The 14,938-nt window shown below is 45.3% G+C and overlaps 15 non-coding genes across 15 annotated transcripts; all 15 read right to left on the bottom strand.

The window, feature by feature from the left end:
* Positions 1-724: 724 nt before the first annotated feature.
* On the bottom strand, positions 725-843 carry LOC130397468 (5S ribosomal RNA). Its single transcript, XR_008900060.1, has one exon. It is a non-coding gene; the product is annotated as a 5S ribosomal RNA (ribosomal RNA).
* Positions 844-4,373: 3,530 nt separating this feature from the next.
* On the bottom strand, positions 4,374-4,492 carry LOC130400241 (5S ribosomal RNA). Its single transcript, XR_008902717.1, has one exon. It is a non-coding gene; the product is annotated as a 5S ribosomal RNA (ribosomal RNA).
* Positions 4,493-7,051: 2,559 nt separating this feature from the next.
* Positions 7,052-7,170, bottom strand: LOC130400955 (5S ribosomal RNA). Its single transcript, XR_008903421.1, has one exon. It is a non-coding gene; the product is annotated as a 5S ribosomal RNA (ribosomal RNA).
* Positions 7,171-7,691: 521 nt separating this feature from the next.
* On the bottom strand, positions 7,692-7,810 carry LOC130399641 (5S ribosomal RNA). Its single transcript, XR_008902144.1, has one exon. It is a non-coding gene; the product is annotated as a 5S ribosomal RNA (ribosomal RNA).
* Positions 7,811-8,339: 529 nt separating this feature from the next.
* On the bottom strand, positions 8,340-8,458 carry LOC130400392 (5S ribosomal RNA). Its single transcript, XR_008902869.1, has one exon. It is a non-coding gene; the product is annotated as a 5S ribosomal RNA (ribosomal RNA).
* A 530-nt stretch (positions 8,459-8,988) lies between these two features.
* On the bottom strand, positions 8,989-9,107 carry LOC130394524 (5S ribosomal RNA). Its single transcript, XR_008897674.1, has one exon. It is a non-coding gene; the product is annotated as a 5S ribosomal RNA (ribosomal RNA).
* A 519-nt stretch (positions 9,108-9,626) lies between these two features.
* On the bottom strand, positions 9,627-9,745 carry LOC130395184 (5S ribosomal RNA). The gene has a single exon (XR_008898269.1). It is a non-coding gene; the product is annotated as a 5S ribosomal RNA (ribosomal RNA).
* Positions 9,746-10,264: 519 nt separating this feature from the next.
* Positions 10,265-10,383, bottom strand: LOC130400953 (5S ribosomal RNA). Its single transcript, XR_008903420.1, has one exon. It is a non-coding gene; the product is annotated as a 5S ribosomal RNA (ribosomal RNA).
* Positions 10,384-10,904: 521 nt separating this feature from the next.
* LOC130399640 (5S ribosomal RNA) lies at positions 10,905-11,023 on the bottom strand. The gene has a single exon (XR_008902143.1). It is a non-coding gene; the product is annotated as a 5S ribosomal RNA (ribosomal RNA).
* A 529-nt stretch (positions 11,024-11,552) lies between these two features.
* LOC130399710 (5S ribosomal RNA) lies at positions 11,553-11,671 on the bottom strand. The gene has a single exon (XR_008902212.1). It is a non-coding gene; the product is annotated as a 5S ribosomal RNA (ribosomal RNA).
* A 519-nt stretch (positions 11,672-12,190) lies between these two features.
* Positions 12,191-12,309, bottom strand: LOC130399638 (5S ribosomal RNA). The gene has a single exon (XR_008902142.1). It is a non-coding gene; the product is annotated as a 5S ribosomal RNA (ribosomal RNA).
* A 530-nt stretch (positions 12,310-12,839) lies between these two features.
* Positions 12,840-12,958, bottom strand: LOC130401289 (5S ribosomal RNA). Its single transcript, XR_008903752.1, has one exon. It is a non-coding gene; the product is annotated as a 5S ribosomal RNA (ribosomal RNA).
* Positions 12,959-13,477: 519 nt separating this feature from the next.
* On the bottom strand, positions 13,478-13,596 carry LOC130400952 (5S ribosomal RNA). The gene has a single exon (XR_008903419.1). It is a non-coding gene; the product is annotated as a 5S ribosomal RNA (ribosomal RNA).
* Positions 13,597-14,117: 521 nt separating this feature from the next.
* On the bottom strand, positions 14,118-14,236 carry LOC130399637 (5S ribosomal RNA). The gene has a single exon (XR_008902141.1). It is a non-coding gene; the product is annotated as a 5S ribosomal RNA (ribosomal RNA).
* Positions 14,237-14,765: 529 nt separating this feature from the next.
* Positions 14,766-14,884, bottom strand: LOC130399709 (5S ribosomal RNA). The gene has a single exon (XR_008902211.1). It is a non-coding gene; the product is annotated as a 5S ribosomal RNA (ribosomal RNA).
* Between the last annotated feature and the right edge of the window lie 54 nt (positions 14,885-14,938).

The following is a 14,938-nucleotide window of genomic DNA, read 5'->3' as shown; positions in this document are numbered from 1 at the left end:
AACAGCAAGCTGTCGGGGGAATAAACGACTAGACGCAAAACTAACCAAAAAAATATCTATAAATACTTGATTTACCACCAAAAGAATCCTCGCTCCAACACCGTCCTCCTCTCACCACTCAAGCACACCAAACACTTCCTCAATGGGCGTATCACTTCCTCAATGGGCGTGTTCAGGGTGGTATGGCCGTAAGCAATTAGTGCAGGCGGCAAAACCAGGTTTTATACAGTAGCACATAAGGAGTGAGAAAGCTGCTGAGGCTCGACGTTACACTTTTACAAAAACAATCATTAGTTAGATATAAACGGCAGTAATTGATTCAGTAGGACTCCTTATCCATGTAAACGATCATTGTGACATCTGAATTCATTAATTATCTGAAATACACTGCGTGTGCGTGTGATGTTAAATGTTTGAACCAAGGTTAACGGTTAAAGTGTCAGAGAATGGGTGGTGATTTTTTGACGTCCTCCCATGATCTGAAGTGAGCGTGCGTGTTTGTGTTGGTGAAAGTTTAAGAAATGTACAACTGTCGGTTCAGCTCTCTGGTGCTCCCTGCTGGCAGTATCACTATACTGTCCTCATGTTTCACAAAACTAGTTTTGAGAGACGTTGTCAGTTTTTGTATGTTGCTTAAATCCTCCAAAGCGGTTGGCAGTAAACATCAGGTCACGGTACGCCACGGTAGGCCACGGAGGCAATGAGCTCGAGTTGAAAAAGAAAAAGCTTACAGCACCTGGTATTCCCAGGCGGTCTCCCATCCAAGTACTAACCAGGCCCGACCCTGCTTAGCTTCCGAGATCAGACGAGATCGGGCGTGTTCAGGGTGGTATGGCCGTAAGCAATTAGTGCAGGCGCAAAACCAGGTTTTATACAGTAGCACATAAGGAGTGAGAAAGCTGCTGAGGCTCGACGTTACACTCTTACAAAAACAATCATTAGTTAGATATAAACGGCAGTAATTGATTCAGTAGGACTCCTTATCCATGTAAACGATCATTGTGACATCTGAATTCATTAATTATCTGAAATACACTGCGTGTGCGTGTGATGTTAAATGTTTGAACCAAGGTTAACGGTTAAAGTGTCAGAGAATGGGTGGTGATTTTTTGACGTCCTCCCATGATCTGAAGTGAGCGTGCGTGTTTGTGTTGGTGAAAGTTTAAGAAATATACAACTGTCGTTTCAGCTCTCTGGTGCTCCCTGCTGGCAGTATCACTATACTGTCCTCATGTTTCACAAAAATAGTTTTGAGAGACGTTGTCAGTTTTGTATGTTGCTTAAATCCTCCAAAGCGGTTGGCAGTAAACATCAGGTCACGGTACGCCACGGTAGGCCACGGAGGCAATGAGCTCGAGTTGAAAAAGAAAAAGCTTACAGCACCTGGTATTCCCAGGCGGTCTCCCATCCAAGTACTAACCAGGCCCGACCCTGCTTAGCTTCCGAGATCAGACGAGATCGGGCGTGTTTTTTTTTTTTTTTTTTTTTTTTTTTTTAAATTCCGTATTTACAGTAATTTACAATCTTTTACGGTCATAACCAAACACAGTATGACACACAGAAGACATACAGACAGTTGATAATCACAAATGTACGCAACAATCATATAGAGAGGTTAACCCTAATCATACACAACAAACATTTGCGTCGGAGTGGTCTGCCAGGTCTTAACAAGCAGGAAAAACAATGCCCACACTACACACTAAATCGTAACGTCCCTGATTCCGTTACCATGACTAAAGTGCTGTTCCTAACAAAATACTTGTGAAAATCCTCCCCTTCCCATCATTCAGAACCTCCTTCACATTCCCAACCACATCCTCCTTTACAAGTATTGCCACACCACACGATCTTGCCGTCCCACAATTGACGAATAACAGTCCCCTCCATTTCTCCTTGATTTCTGGCATTTTAGCCTGTGTCCAGTTTGTTTCCTGCAGCACTAAAATATCGGATTTAAAATTGATTAACACCTCATCAAACTTCGCCATATTGTTAAGACCGTTGATATTAATTGATGTGAGTGTGACCATTGAAATCAAAAGACACAGAGTGGGTATTACTGTTAAAATCTTTTTTTTTTTTTTACGTACCCCTTTCTTTTTCAAGTTCCTCTGTTCCTCATCGGAATCAACCCCTCTCCTGTGTCTGACCCTGGGCGCCCTCTCCCTACAAACACCCAACGCCTCATTCCCAGACTTATTCTCCCTCTCCCTTCCATCAGCCAGTGTGGGGGGGGAAATTATAGGCGCCATACCACGCCAATGAGACGCGTCGGCTGTAGCCTCAATAGTCACAGCACAAGACCCCCAGGCTGCATCTTCCTCTACTGTAGGCCACCCGGGCGCCTGTAAAGAGAGGAGCCCCGCTTGAGAGCTCCTGCCCCCCCCCAACCCTGTGCCCCCATCTCCCCCTGATGCCGGGGCCATTGACACAACCAAATCCACTTCTAGGCTAGCCCCCGTGCCATGTCCCGCCTCGTTCCCCAACTGTCCAGACCCCCGCGGCACCTTGGCTACGCCCTCCGCTGGTGTAGGGTGCCCAGATGCCGGTAGAGAGGAAAGCTCTCCTTGAGAGCTTTGCCCCCCGGGCAACCCCATGCCCCCCACACCCGGGTCCTTCAGCACAACCTGTAGCTGACTGTCCAAGACTGTCTCCCCGTCAGACAGCTCCCCGTGCTCCATCTCCTCTTCCGCACTCTCTTCCCCTCCACTTTCCTCACTCTCCAACGATACAGCCCTTGAGTCTGGGTCAACTGAGAGGGCACCCCCTCCCACCTGCTCCTCCTTACACACACAATTTCCCTTTCTATTACCACACTCTCTGCATTTAATCACAGCCACACACTCCCTTGCATAGTGTCCCTGCTTCCCGCACTTCCGACAGAGGAAGTCAGGACAGTCCCTCACTATATGTCCAGGCTGGATGCACAATCTACACACCTTTAATTGTCTGTCATGGATGACTCGGAAATATTCAGCACCCTTTTCAGTGTCAAAACGTGTGGACCAAGGCAAGGACCGTACTTCCTTGTTAAACTTCACCTTAACAAACCGTGTACCCTCACATATGGTCATCCCAGGCCACTTCCTCCTTGCAATCGGCGAAACTGCCTCCACACCCCAGTCCGCAAGCTTCTTCAGAATCTCCTCATCCGTAATGTACACTGGTAGACTCATAAAGGACACCACCATCTCATCTGCAGTCAAGTCTTTTGCGACGACGCTGGTCCCCCTTATCCTAAAACCATCCAACAATCGCCTCTTCCCGTTGGGGTGATTCATCGTTACTTCATATTGGTTCAATGAGAGGTAGCGACATCCCAAGACCAATCCACATACACTCTGCATCGCCCTTAGCATCTCCATCATCGGGATTTTCTCCTCTCCCACAAGCTCCACAGCCACAGACAACTCCCTGCAGTAGCTCGGGCCACCATCCGCAACCTTGTCCTCCTTCTCTCTTGTTGCTCTCTCCGCAGTCACCGGTCTCCCGCCTAGTACGTCCTCCGATGTCCTCTTCGCCACACAACCACCATCCGTCACCGCAGCAGGAGCCGTGTTCCGTTCCATGCCGTCTTCCATTCGAGTTTTCGAAACCGCGTGAGACATCAAAAAAAAACCGAACTAAAGTATACTAATACTCCCCCAAACAGCAAGCTGTCGGGGGAATAAACGACTAGACGCAAAACTAACCAAAAAAATATCTATAAATACTTGATTTACCACCAAAAGAATCCTCGCTCCAACACCGTCCTCCTCTCACCACTCAAGCACACCAAACACTTCCTCAATGGGCGTATCACTTCCTCAATGGGCGTGTTCAGGGTGGTATGGCCGTAAGCATTTAGTGCAGGCGCAAAACCAGGTTTTATACAGTAGCACATAAGGAGTGAGAAAGCTGCTGAGGCTCGACGTTACACTTTTACAAAAACAATCATTAGTTAGATATAAACGGCAGTAATTGATTCAGTAGGACTCCTTATCCATGTAAACGATCATTGTGACATCTGAATTCATTAATTATCTGAAATACACTGCGTGTGCGTGTGATGTTAAATGTTTGAACCAAGGTTAACAGTTAAAGTGTAAGAGAATGGGTGGTGATTTTTTGACGTCCTCCCATGATCTGAAGTGAGCGTGCGTGTTTGTGTTGGTGAAAGTTTAAGAAATGTACAACTGTCGGTTCAGCTCTCTGGTGCTCCCTGCTGGCAGTATCACTATACTGTCCTCATGTTTCACAAAAATAGTTTTGAGAGACGTTGTCAATTTTTGTATGTTGCTTAAATCCTCCAAAGCGGTTGGCAGTAAACATCAGGTCACGGTACGCCACGGTAGGCCACGGAGGCAATGAGCTCGAGTTGAAAAAGAATAAGCTTACAGCACCTGCTATTCCCAGGCGGTCTCCCATCCAAGTACTAACCAGGCCCGACCCTGCTTAGCTTCCGAGATCAGACGAGATCGGGCGTGTTCAGGGTGGTATGGCCGTAAGCAATTAGTACAGGCGCAAAACCAGGTTTTATACAGTAGCACATAAGGAGTGAGAAAGCTGCTGAGGCTCGACGTTACACTCTTACAAAAACAATCATTAGTTAGATATAAACGGCAGTAATTGATTCAGTAGGACTCCTTATCCATGTAAACGATCATTGTGACATCTGAATTCATTAATTATCTGAAATACACTGCGTGTGCGTGTGATGTTAAATGTTTGAACCAAGGTTAACGGTTAAAGTGTCAGAGAATGGGTGGTGATTTTTTGACGTCCTCCCATGATCTGAAGTGAGCGTGCGTGTTTGTGTTGGTGAAAGTTTAAGAAATGTACAACTGTCGGTTCAGCTCTCTGGTGCTCCCTGCTGGCAGTATCACTATACTGTCCTCATGTTTCACAAAAATAGTTTTGAGAGACGTTGTCAGTTTTTGTATGTTGCTTAAATCCTCCAAAGCGGTTGGCAGTAAACATCAGGTCACGGTACGCCACGGTAGGCCACGGAGTCAATGAGCTCGAGTTGAAAAAGAAAAAGCTTACAGCACCTGGTATTCCCAGGCGGTCTCCCATCCAAGTACTAACCAGGCCCGACCCTGCTTAGCTTCCAAGATCAGGGCCCCGTTTCCCGAAAGCGTCGTTAGCCTAAGTGGATCGTGAAGTGCGTCGAAAGGGCATCGTAGAGTTTTCACCGCGTTTCCCGAAAGCATCGTGGGGAACGAACGTCTTGAAAACGCTCGTAGCTAACGAGTACTCCAGGGGTGCTCGTAGGTACTCGTAGGACGCTAAGAGCATCGTCAGCTATAGCCTCAGTGGCGACACCATCGGACATTCCGTCTATTGGATGCGTTTTATTAAAACGCATTGCGCCTTTATGTTCTTAGTTTGGTAATTAATAAAGATTATTAATTAATTTATTAATAAAGATGTTCAAATGGCCAAAATAAAACGGGACAGTCCAGAAAATGTTTGCGCAGGCAGGGCACTCAAAATGTGTGAGAGAAAGTGGGGGGATTTGTGCAGACTGACATAGGCTACTCATAAAACGTAGCATAAAATAATGTAACAAATAAATTAAAATTAAACAAATTAAAAAAAATAAAAAATAACGAAATTAAAGAAATTAAAAAAATAAGAAAATAAAGAAATACATTTTTTTATAAAAAACAAGCAACGGAGCAGGCAAAAGGCTGGGATATGGTGGGGATTGGTCACGTTGACGGGAATGTTTAGTGACATGAGGGAGGGTGGAGGGGGTTAAAAAAAGTCTCAATCACTATCCGACGCGCATGAAACCAGCCGCGTAGTTATGAGGGAGGCCGTCCTCACACCGATCTTCCTCATCGTCATCGTCCTCAACGTCCTCCGGTTCAAGCAATGCCACCCCAGCCTTAGCTGCAATGTTGTGCAACATAGCCGTCACACATATCACGGCGCATGACTTGGCCGGAGAAAACTGGAGCCCTCGCCTGACTTGTGACTGACTTGCATCTAAAGCGATCCCGATCGTGCGCTCAACGATGCACCGGGCCAGACGGTGGGCTTCGTTGCATTCCTCATCATGGACGTCTCCCGGGTTATTCACAGGTGTGAAGAGGAATAATTTAAGGGGGGAAAATGCCGTGAAACGCACAGTGCATTCAAGATTAGGACTGATATATGTCGGTTTAAGCCTAATCAATTGTGTTTTAATGTCTTTAGCATTCATATAATTGCAGTCTATTTTTTTCGTAGGCTACTCTGCTGTTGTCCTTGATGGGGATATATTTTAACCCTTTTTAACACAATTTTCCTGCGACATTCCTGCGTCTCCCCCTCCTACGGAGCCCATTTCAGCACCGTGTCAGTAGACAGTTACAATCCTACGACGTCGTGAGTGCAGCGAATGCGCGTTCACGTTAAGAGGAGTTTCGGGAAACGCTCCAAAGAAATAGACGATGGATCGCAAGATCCATCGTGAGAATGATCGTACGAGCGTGGATCCATCGTTATCGGGAAACGGGGCCCAGACGAGATCGGGCGTGTTCAGGGTGGTTTGGCCGTAAGCAATTAGTACAGGCGCAAAACCAGGTTTCATACAGTAGCACATAAGGAGTGAGAAAGCTGCTGAGGCTCGACGTTACACTCTTACAAAAACAATCATTAGTTAGATATAAACGGCAGTAATTGATTCAGTAGGACTCCTTATCCATGTAAACGATCATTGTGACATCTGAATTCATTAATTATCTGAAATACACTGCGTGTGCGTGTGATGTTAAATGTTTGAACCAAGGTTAACGGTTAAAGTGTCAGAGAATGGGTGGTGATTTTTTGACGTCCTCCCATGATCTGAAGTGAGCGTGCGTGTTTGTGTTGGTGAAAGTTTAAGAAATGTACAACTGTCGGTTCAGCTCTCTGGTGCTCCCTGCTGGCAGTATCACTATACTGTCCTCATGTTTCACAAAAATAGTTTTGAGAGACGTTGTCAGTTTTTGTATGTTGCTTAAATCCTCCAAAGCGGTTGGCAGTAAACATCAGGTCACGGTACGCCACGGAGTCAATGAGCTCGAGTTGAAAAAGAAAAAGCTTACAGCACCTGGTATTCCCAGGCGGTCTCCCATCCAAGTACTAACCAGGCCCGACCCTGCTTAGCTGCCGAGATCAGACGAGATCGGGCTTGTTCAGGGTGGTATGGCCGTAAGCAAATAGTGCAGGCGCAAAACCAGGTTTTATACAGTAGGAGTGAGAAAGCTGCTGAGGCTCGACGTTACACTTTTAGAAAAAAAATCATTAGTTAGATATAAACGGCAGTAATTGATTCAGTAGGACTCCTTATCCATGTAAACGATCATTGTGACATCTGAATTCATTAATTATCTGAAATACACTGCGTGTGCGTGTGATGTTAATTGTTTGAACCAAGGTTAACGGTTAAAGTGTCAGAGAATGGGTGGTGATTTTTTGACGTCCTCCCATGATCTGAAGTGAGCGTGCGTGTTTGTGTTGGTGAAAGTTTAAGAAATGTACAACTGTCGTTTCAGCTCTCTGGTGCTCCCTGCTGGCAGTATCACTATACTGTCCTCATGTTTCACAAAAATAGTTTTGAGAGACGTTGTCAGTCTTTGTATGTTGCTTAAATCCTCCAAAGCGGTTGGCAGTAAACATCAGGTCACGGTAGGTCACAGTAGGCCACGGAGGCAATGAGCTCGAGTTGAAAAAGGAAAAGCTTACAGCACCTGGTATTCCCAGGCGGTCTCCCATCCAAGTACTAATCAGGCCCGACCCTGCTTAGCTTCCGAGATCAGACGAGATCGGGCGTGTTCAGGGTGGTATGGCCGTAAGCGATTATTGCAGGCGCAAAACCAGGTTTTATACAGTAGCACATAAGGAGTGAGAAAGCTGCTGAGGCTCGACGTTACACTCTTACAAAAACAATCATTAGTTAGATATAAACGGCAGTAATTGATTCAGTAGGACTCCTTATCCATGTAAACGATCATTGTGACATCTGAATTCATTAATTATCTGAAACACACTGCGTGTGCGTGTGATGTTAAATGTTTGAACCAAGGTTAACGGTTAAAGTGTCAGAGAATGGGTGGTGATTTTTTGACGTCCTCCCATGATCTGAAGTGAGCGTGCGTGTTTGTGTTGGTGAAAGTTTAAGAACTGTACAACTGTCGGTTCAGCTCTCTGGTGCTCCCTGCTGGCAGTATCACTATACTGTCCTCATGTTTCACAAAAATAGTTTTGAGAGACGTTGTCAGTTTTTGTATGTTGCTTAAATCCTCCAAAGCGGTTGGCAGTAAACATCAGGTCACGGTACGCCACGGTAGGCCACGGAGTCAATGAGCTCGAGTTGAAAAAGAAAATGCTTACAGCACCTGTTATTCCCAGGCGGTCTCCCACCCAAGTACTAACCAGGCCCGACCCTGCTTAGCTTCCGAGATCAGACGAGATCGGGCGTGTTCAGGGTGGTATGGCCGTAAGCAATTAGTGCAGGCGCAAAACCAGGTTTTATACAGTAGCACATAAGGAGTGAGAAAGCTGCTGAGGCTTGACGTTACACTTTTACAAAAACAATCATTAGTTAGATATAAACGGCAGTAATTGATTCAGTAGGACTCCTTATCCATGTAAACGATCATTGTGACATCTGAATTCATTAATTATCTGAAATACATTGCGTGTGCGTGTGATGTTAAATGTTTGAACCAAGGTTAACGGTTAAAGTGTCAGAGAATGGGTGGTGATTTTTTGATGTCCTCCCATGATCTGAAGTGAGCGTGCGTGTTTGCGTTGGTGAAAGTTTAAGAAATGTACAACTGTCGGTTCAGCTCTCTGGTGCTCCCTGCTGGCAGTATCACTATACTGTCCTCATGTTTCACAAAAATAGTTTTGAGAGACGTTGTCAGTTTTTGGTATGTTGCTTAAATCCTCCAAAGCGGTTGGCAGTAAACATCAGGTCACGGTACGACACGGTAGGCCAAGGAGTCAATGAGCTCGAGTTGAAAAAGAAAAAGCTTACAGCACCTGGTATTCCCAGGCGGTCTCCCATCCAAGTACTAACCAGGACCTACCCTGCTTAACTTCCGAGATCAGACGAGATCGGGCGTGTTCAGGGTTGTATGGCCATAAGCAATTAGTGCAGGCGCAAAACCAGGTTTTATACAGTAGCACATAAGGAGTGAGAAAGCTGCTGAGGCTCGACGTTACACTTTTACAAAAACAATCATTAGTTAGATATAAACGGCAGTAATTGATTCAGTAGGACTCCTTATCCATGTAAACGATCATTGTGACATCTGAATTCATTAATTATCTGAAATACACTGTGTGTGCGTGTGATGTTAAATGTTTGAACCAAGGTTAACGGTTAAAGTGTCAGAGAATAGGTGGTGATTTTTTGACGTCCTCCCATGATCTGAAGTGAGCGTGCGTGTTTGTGTTGGTGAAAGTTTAAGAAATGTACAACTGTCGGTTCAGCTCTCTGGTGCTCCCTGCTGGCAGTATCACTATACTATCCTCATGTTTCACAAAAATAGTTTTGAGAGACGTTGTCAGTTTTTGTATGTTGCTTAAATCCTCCAAAGCGGTTGGCAGTAAACATCAGGTCACGGTACGCCACGGAGTCAATGAGCTCGAGTTGAAAAAGAAAAAGCTTACAGCACCTGGTATTCCCAGGCGGTCTCCCATCCAAGTACTAACCAGGCCCGAACCTGCTTAGCTTCCCAGATCAGACGAGATCGGGCGTGTTCAGGGTGGTATGGCCGTAAGCAATTAGTGCAGGCGCAAAACCAGGTTTTATACAGTAGCACATAAGGAGTGAGAAAGCTGCTGAGGCTCGACGTTACACTCTTACAAAAACAATCATTAGTTAGATATAAACGGCAGTAATTGATTCAGTAGGACTCCTTATCCATGTAAACGATCATTGTGACATCTGAATTCATTAATTATCTGAAATACACTGCGTGTGCGTGTGATGTTAAATGTTTGAACCAAGGTTAACGGTTAAAGTGTCAGAGAATGGGTGGTGATTTTTTGACGTCCTCCCATGATCTGAAGTGAGCGTGCGTGTTTGTGTTGGTGAAAGTTTAAGAAATGTACAACTGTCGGTTCAGCTCTCTGGTGCTCCCTGCTGGCAGTATCACTATACTGTCCTCATGTTTCACAAAAATAGTTTTGAGAGACGTTGTCAGTTTTTGTATGTTGCTTAAATCCTCCGAAGCGGTTGGCAGTAAACATCAGGTCACGGTACGCCACGGAGTCAATGAGCTCGAGTTGAAAAAGAAAAAGCTTACAGCACCTGGTATTCCCAGGCGGTCTCCCATCCAAGTACTAACCAGGCCCGACCCTGCTTAGCTGCCGAGATCAGACGAGATCGGGCTTGTTCAGGGTGGTATGGCCGTAAGCAATTAGTGCAGGCGCAAAACCAGGTTTTATACAGTAGGAGTGAGAAAGCTGCTGAGGCTCGACGTTACACTTTTAGAAAAAAAATCATTAGTTAGATATAAACGGCAGTAATTGATTCAGTAGGACTCCTTATCCATGTAAACGATCATTGTGACATCTGAATTCATTAATTATCTGAAATACACTGCGTGTGCGTGTGATGTTAATTGTTTGAACCAAGGTTAACGGTTAAAGTGTCAGAGAATGGGTGGTGATTTTTTGACGTCCTCCCATGATCTGAAGTGAGCGTGCGTGTTTGTGTTGGTGAAAGTTTAAGAAATGTACAACTGTCGTTTCAGCTCTCTGGTGCTCCCTGCTGGCAGTATCACTATACTGTCCTCATGTTTCACAAAAATAGTTTTGAGAGACGTTGTCAGTCTTTGTATGTTGCTTAAATCCTCCAAAGCGGTTGGCAGTAAACATCAGGTCACGGTAGGTCACAGTAGGCCACGGAGGCAATGAGCTCGAGTTGAAAAAGGAAAAGCTTACAGCACCTGGTATTCCCAGGCGGTCTCCCATCCAAGTACTAATCAGGCCCGACCCTGCTTAGCTTCCGAGATCAGACGAGATCGGGCGTGTTCAGGGTGGTATGGCCGTAAGCGATTAGTGCAGGCGCAAAACCAGGTTTTATACAGTAGCACATAAGGAGTGAGAAAGCTGCTGAGGCTCGACGTTACACTCTTACAAAAACAATCATTAGTTAGATATAAACGGCAGTAATTGATTCAGTAGGACTCCTTATCCATGTAAACGATCATTGTGACATCTGAATTCATTAATTATCTGAAACACACTGCGTGTGCGTGTGATGTTAAATGTTTGAACCAAGGTTAACGGTTAAAGTGTCAGAGAATGGGTGGTGATTTTTTGACGTCCTCCCATGATCTGAAGTGAGCGTGCGTGTTTGTGTTGGTGAAAGTTTAAGAACTGTACAACTGTCGGTTCAGCTCTCTGGTGCTCCCTGCTGGCAGTATCACTATACTGTCCTCATGTTTCACAAAAATAGTTTTGAGAGACGTTGTCAGTTTTTGTATGTTGCTTAAATCCTCCAAAGCGGTTGGCAGTAAACATCAGGTCACGGTACGCCACGGTAGGCCACGGAGTCAATGAGCTCGAGTTGAAAAAGAAAATGCTTACAGCACCTGGTATTCCCAGGCGGTCTCCCACCCAAGTACTAACCAGGCCCGACCCTGCTTAGCTTCCGAGATCAGACGAGATCGGGCGTGTTCAGGGTGGTATGGCCGTAAGCAATTAGTGCAGGCGCAAAACCAGGTTTTATACAGTAGCACATAAGGAGTGAGAAAGCTGCTGAGGCTCGACGTTACACTCTTACAAAAACAATCATTAGTTAGATATAAACGGCAGTAATTGATTCAGTAGGACTCCTTATCCATGTAAACGATCATTGTGACATCTGAATTCATTAATTATCTGAAATACACTGCGTGTGCGTGTGATGTTAAATGTTTGAACCAAGGTTAACGGTTAAAGTGTCAGAGAATGGGTGGTGATTTTTTGACGTCCTCCCATGATCTGAAGTGAGCGTGCGTGTTTGTGTTGGTGAAAGTTTAAGAAATGTACAACTGTCGGTTCAGCTCTCTGGTGCTCCCTGCTGGCAGTATCACTATACTGTCCTCATGTTTCACAAAAATAGTTTTGAGAGACGTTGTCAGTTTTTGTATGTTGCTTAAATCCTCCGAAGCGGTTGGCAGTAAACATCAGGTCACGGTACGCCACGGAGGCAATGAGCTCGAGTTGAAAAAGGAAAAGCTTACAGCACCTGGTATTCCCAGGCGGTCTCCCATCCAAGTACTAATCAGGCCCGACCCTGCTTAGCTTCCGAGATCAGACGAGATCGGGCGTGTTCAGGGTGGTATGGCCGTAAGCGATTAGTGCAGGCGCAAAACCAGGTTTTATACAGTAGCACATAAGGAGTGAGAAAGCTGCTGAGGCTCGACGTTACACTCTTACAAAAACAATCATTAGTTAGATATAAACGGCAGTAATTGATTCAGTAGGACTCCTTATCCATGTAAACGATCATTGTGACATCTGAATTCATTAATTATCTGAAACACACTGCGTGTGCGTGTGATGTTAAATGTTTGAACCAAGGTTAACGGTTTAAAGTGTCAGAGAATGGGTGGTGATTTTTTGACGTCCTCCCATGATCTGAAGTGAGCGTGCGTGTTTGTGTTGGTGAAAGTTTAAGAACTGTACAACTGTCGGTTCAGCTCTCTGGTGCTCCCTGCTGGCAGTATCACTATACTGTCCTCATGTTTCACAAAAATAGTTTTGAGAGACGTTGTCAGTTTTTGTATGTTGCTTAAATCCTCCAAAGCGGTTGGCAGTAAACATCAGGTCACGGTACGCCACGGTAGGCCACGGAGTCAATGAGCTCGAGTTGAAAAAGAAAATGCTTACAGCACCTGGTATTACCAGGCGGTCTCCCACCCAAGTACTAACCAGGCCCGACCCTGCTTAGCTTCCGAGATCAGACGAGATCGGGCGTGTTCAGGGTGGTATGGCCGTAAGCAATTAGTGCAGGCGCAAAACCAGGTTTTATACAGTAGCACATAAGGAGTGAGAAAGCTGCTGAGGCTCGACGTTACACTCTTACAAAAACAATCATTAGTTAGATATAAACGGCAGTAATTGATTCAGTAGGACTCCTTATCCATGTAAACGATCATTGTGACATCTGAATTCATTAATTATCTGAAATACACTGCGTGTGCGTGTGATGTTAAATGTTTGAACCAAGGTTAACGGTTAAAGTGTCAGAGAATGGGTGGTGATTTTTTGACGTCCTCCCATGATCTGAAGTGAGCGTGCGTGTTTGTGTTGGTGAAAGTTTAAGAAATGTACAACTGTCGGTTCAGCTCTCTGGTGCTCCCTGCTGGCAGTATCACTATACTGTCCTCATGTTTCACAAAAATAGTTTTGAGAGACGTTGTCAGTTTTTGTATGTTGCTTAAATCCTCCGAAGCGGTTGGCAGTAAACATCAGGTCACGGTACGCCACGGAGTCAATGAGCTCGAGTTGAAAAAGAAAAAGCTTACAGCACCTGGTATTCCCAGGCGGTCTCCCATCCAAGTACTAACCAGGCCCGACCCTGCTTAGCTGCCGAGATCAGACGAGATCGGGCTTGTTCAGGGTGGTATGGCCGTAAGCAATTAGTGCAGGCGCAAAACCAGGTTTTATACAGTAGGAGTGAGAAAGCTGCTGAGGCTCGACGTTACACTTTTAGAAAAAAAATCATTAGTTAGATATAAACGGCAGTAATTGATTCAGTAGGACTCCTTATCCATGTAAACGATCATTGTGACATCTGAATTCATTAATTATCTGAAATACACTGCGTGTGCGTGTGATGTTAATTGTTTGAACCAAGGTTAACGGTTAAAGTGTCAGAGAATGGGTGGTGATTTTTTGACGTCCTCCCATGATCTGAAGTGAGCGTGCGTGTTTGTGTTGGTGAAAGTTTAAGAAATGTACAACTGTCGTTTCAGCTCTCTGGTGCTCCCTGCTGGCAGTATCACTATACTGTCCTCATGTTTCACAAAAATAGTTTTGAGAGACGTTGTCAGTCTTTGTATGTTGCTTAAATCCTCCAAAGCGGTTGGCAGTAAACATCAGGTCACGGTAGGTCACAGTAGGCCACGGAGGCAATGAGCTCGAGTTGAAAAAGGAAAAGCTTACAGCACCTGGTATTCCCAGGCGGTCTCCCATCCAAGTACTAATCAGGCCCGACCCTGCTTAGCTTCCGAGATCAGACGAGATCGGGCGTGTTCAGGGTGGTATGGCCGTAAGCGATTAGTGCAGGCGCAAAACCAGGTTTTATACAGTAGCACATAAGGAGTGAGAAAGCTGCTGAGGCTCGACGTTACACTCTTACAAAAACAATCATTAGTTAGATATAAACGGCAGTAATTGATTCAGTAGGACTCCTTATCCATGTAAACGATCATTGTGACATCTGAATTCATTAATTATCTGAAACACACTGCGTGTGCGTGTGATGTTAAATGTTTGAACCAAGGTTAACGGTTAAAGTGTCAGAGAATGGGTGGTGATTTTTTGACGTCCTCCCATGATCTGAAGTGAGCGTGCGTGTTTGTGTTGGTGAAAGTTTAAGAACTGTACAACTGTCGGTTCAGCTCTCTGGTGCTCCCTGCTGGCAGTATCACTATACTGTCCTCATGTTTCACAAAAATAGTTTTGAGAGACGTTGTCAGTTTTTGTATGTTGCTTAAATCCTCCAAAGCGGTTGGCAGTAAACATCAGGTCACGGTACGCCACGGTAGGCCACGGAGTCAATGAGCTCGAGTTGAAAAAGAAAATGCTTACAGCACCTGGTATTCCCAGGCGGTCTCCCACCCAAGTACTAACCAGGCCCGACCCTGCTTAGCTTCCGAGATCAGACGAGATCGGGCGTGTTCAGGGTGGTATGGCCGTAAGCAATTAGTGCAGGCGCAAAACCAGGTTTTATACAGTAGCACATAAGGAGTGAGAA

The sequence above is a fragment of the Gadus chalcogrammus genome, chromosome 12 (genome assembly GCF_026213295.1).
Source record: "Gadus chalcogrammus isolate NIFS_2021 chromosome 12, NIFS_Gcha_1.0, whole genome shotgun sequence".
In the NCBI taxonomy this organism is placed as follows: domain Eukaryota; kingdom Metazoa; phylum Chordata; class Actinopteri; order Gadiformes; family Gadidae; genus Gadus; species Gadus chalcogrammus.
This window is presented reverse-complemented; position numbering and strand designations above follow the sequence as displayed.